Source organism: Hippopotamus amphibius, chromosome 13 (genome assembly GCF_030028045.1).
Source record: "Hippopotamus amphibius kiboko isolate mHipAmp2 chromosome 13, mHipAmp2.hap2, whole genome shotgun sequence".
Lineage (NCBI taxonomy): Eukaryota > Metazoa > Chordata > Mammalia > Artiodactyla > Hippopotamidae > Hippopotamus > Hippopotamus amphibius.
This window is the reverse complement of record NC_080198.1, coordinates 65,809,579-65,813,143: the sequence shown is the minus strand read 5'-3', so window position 1 is coordinate 65,813,143 and position 3,565 is coordinate 65,809,579. Positions and strand designations below refer to the sequence as shown.

The window sequence follows — 3,565 nt, the reverse complement described above, 5'->3', positions numbered from 1 at the left end:
ATATTTTACATATATATATATGGAGAGAGAGAGAGAGAGAACTTCTTTAACCATTCATACATTGACAGACCCTTAGGTTGTTTCCATATCTTGGCTATTGTGAATAATGCTACAATAAACATGGGCGTGCACATGTCTTTTCAACATCCTGTTTTCATTTCCTTCAAACATATATCCAGAAATGAGATTCCTGGGTCACATGTTAGTTGTATTTCTAATATTTTGAGGAACCTCCACACTGTTTTCCAGGGTGGCTGAAACAATTTACATTCCCACCAACAGTGCACAAGGGTTCCCTTTTCTCTGCATCTTTGCCAACCCTTGTTATCTCTTGTCTTCTTGATGATGGTCATTCTAACAGGTGTCAGGTGATATCTTGTGGTTTTGACTTGCATTTCCCTAGTGATTAGTGATGTTGAGCATTTTTCATGTACCTGTTGCCTATTTGGATATCTTCTTTGGAAAAGTGTCTATTCAGTTCCTCCGCCCACTTTTAATCAAATTATTTGTTTGTTGCTGTTGGTATTATATGAGCTCTTTATATATTTTCAATATTAACCCCTTATCCAACATACAATTTGCAAATATTTTTTCCCATTCCATGGATTGCCTTTTCATTTTGTTGAGTCTGTGCAAAAGATTTTTAGTTTGACGTAGTTCCACTTGCCGATTTTTGCTTTTGTTGCTTGAGCTTTTGGTGTCATATCATATCCAAAATCTCACTGCCAAGACCAATGTCAAAGAGTTTCTTTTCTATGTTTTCTCCTAGGACTTTTACAGTATCAGGCCTTATGTTTAAGTCTTTAATCCATTTGAAGTTAATTTTTGCGAGTGATGTAAGATAACGGTCCAATTTCATTTTTCTGCATGTGGTTATCCAGTTTTCCCAACACCATTTATTGAAGAAAATATCCTTCCCCCTTTCTCAGGATTGCTTTGACTATTCCGGGTCTATTTTGGTTCCATACAAATTTGAGAGTTATTATTGCTATTGCTGTGAAAAATGTTACTGGATTTTTGATAGGTATTGCATTGAACATATAGATGGCTTTGAATAGCATGGATACTTTAACAATATTAATTTTTATCCATGAACATGAGATATCTTTCCATTTGTGTCTTCTTCAGTTTCTTTCATCAAAGTCTTGTAGTTTTCATATGACTTTACTGAATTCATCAATTAGTTCCAGCAGTTTTTTTGGTTGAGTCTTTAGAATTTTCTACATAAGGTCGCACAGCTTGCAAATAAAGACAATTTTACTTCTTCCTTTCCGGATTGGATGCCTCTTATTTCTATACTTGCCTAATTACTCTAGACAGGACTTCCAGTACTATTTTGAATGGGAACAGTGAGAGTAGGCACCCTGATCTTATATCTGATCTTAGAGGAAAAGCTTTCAATCTTTCACCATTGAGTATGATGTTAGCTGTGGGTTGTCATATATGTTAGCTTTATTATGTTGAGGTATGTTCCTTCTACACCAAATATGTTGACAGTTTTTCTCATGAAAGTGTTGTATTTTGTCAAGTGCATTTTCTGCATCTATTGAGATGATCATATGATTTTTCTCTTTCATCCTATTCATGTGGTATATAACATATAATGATTTGCATTGTGTTAAACCATTTTGCATCCAGGGGATAAATCCCATTTGGTTACGGGGTATGATTATTTTAATGTGTTGTTGGATTCAGATTGCTAATCTTTTGTTGAGAATTCTTGCATTTATCAGGGGTATTGTTCTAGAGTTTTCTTTTCTTATAGTGTCCTTATCTGGCTTTGATATCAGAGTAATGCTGGCTTCATGAAATAAAGAAAGTTGAAAATGTTCCCTTCTCTTCCATTTTTTGAGAAGAATTGGTGTTAATTCTTCTTTAAGTGTTTGGGAGAATTTACCATGAAGTCATCTGGCCTTGGGCTTTTCTGTGTTCGAAGGTTTTGATTACTGATTCAATCTCACTCATTATTGGTCTGTTAAGATTTTCTGTTAAGATTTCTTCCAGACTCAGTCTTTTTTCTTTTCTTTTCCATAATGGTTTATTACAGGATAGTGAATATAACTCCCTGTGCTATACAGTAGGACGTTGTTGTTTATCCATTCTAATATATAACACTTTGCATCTGCTAATCCCAAACTCCCAGTCCACCCCCCCCCCATTCCCCTCCCTCTTGACAACCACAGTCTGTTTTCTATGTCTGTGAGTCTGTTCCAGATTCAGTTTTGGTAGGTTGCATGCGTCGAAGAATTTATCCATTTCTTCTTGTTCATCCAATTAGTTGTTCTATAATTGCTTGTATTAGTCTTTTATGATACCATGTATTTCTACAATATCATTTGTAATATCTCCTTTTTGTTTCTGATTTTGAATCTTTTTTTTCTTAGTCTAGCGAAAAGTTTATCTTTTTGAAAAACCAGCTCTTAGTTTCATTGATCTTTTCTATTGTTTTTCTGGTCTATATTTCATTTATTTCTGCTCTGATCTTTATTATTTCCTTCCTTCTGCTACCTTGGTCTTAGTTCTTTCTTTAATTCTTTGAGGTGTAAAGTCAGGTTGCTTATTTGAGATTTTTCTATTTTCTTAATATATGCATTTATTGCTGTAAACTTTCCTCTCAGAACTGCTTTTGCAGCATCCCAAAGGTTTTGGTGTGCTGTGCTTCCATTTTCATTTGTTTTGAGATACTTTTTGATTTTCCTTTTGTGTTTCTTCTTTGACCCACTCATTGATCAGGAGGATGTTGTTTAGTTTCCACATGCTTGTAAATTTTCAAACTTTCCTCTTATTGTTGATTTCAAGTTATACCACTATAGTTGGAAAAGATACTTGGTATGATTTCAGTCTTTTTAAATTTACTAAGATTTGCTATGTGGCCTGTCATATGATCTATCCTGGAGAATGCTCTGTGTACACTTGAGAAGAATGTCTGTTCTGCTGCCAATGGATGGAATGCTCTATAAATGTCTGTTAGGTCCATTTAATGTATGGTTCAAATACAACATTTCCTTGTAGATTTTCTGTCTGGATGATCTATCCATTGCTGAAAGTGGGGTATTCAAGTCCCCTACTATGATTGTATTACTTTCTATTTCTCTTTCCAGATCTATTACTAGTTGCTAAATATATTTAGATGCTCTATTTTTGGTTTATATGTATTTACAATTGTTATATCTTCTTGGAAAATTGACCCCTTAGAAATATGTAATATTTTGTGAGTTTGCATGTCATCTTGCTCAGGGCCATGGTAATCTTCTCTGTATTGTTCTAATTTTATTATTTGTGGTGCTGAAGCAACAACAACTCATAGTATTATGAACATTTAAAATTGTCGTTTTAAGTTACTAAGGTTTTGTTTTTTTAAAAATTTTATTTATTTATTTATTATTTTTTGGGGGGTACTCCAAGTTCAATCATCTGTTTTTATACACATATCCCCGTATTCCCTCCCTTCCTTGACTCCCCCCCCACTCGAGTCCCCCCCACCCTCCCCGCCCCAGTCCTCTAAGGCATCTTCCATCCTCGAGTTGGACTCCCTTTGTTATACAACAACTTCCCACTGACTATC

General features: G+C 34.7%; 1 non-coding gene across 1 annotated transcript; it reads right to left on the bottom strand.

Annotated features, from left to right (window-relative positions):
• Positions 1-3,193: 3,193 nt before the first annotated feature.
• LOC130835442 (U6 spliceosomal RNA) lies at positions 3,194-3,298 on the bottom strand. Its single transcript, XR_009048926.1, has one exon. It is a non-coding gene; the product is annotated as a U6 spliceosomal RNA (small nuclear RNA).
• Between the last annotated feature and the right edge of the window lie 267 nt (positions 3,299-3,565).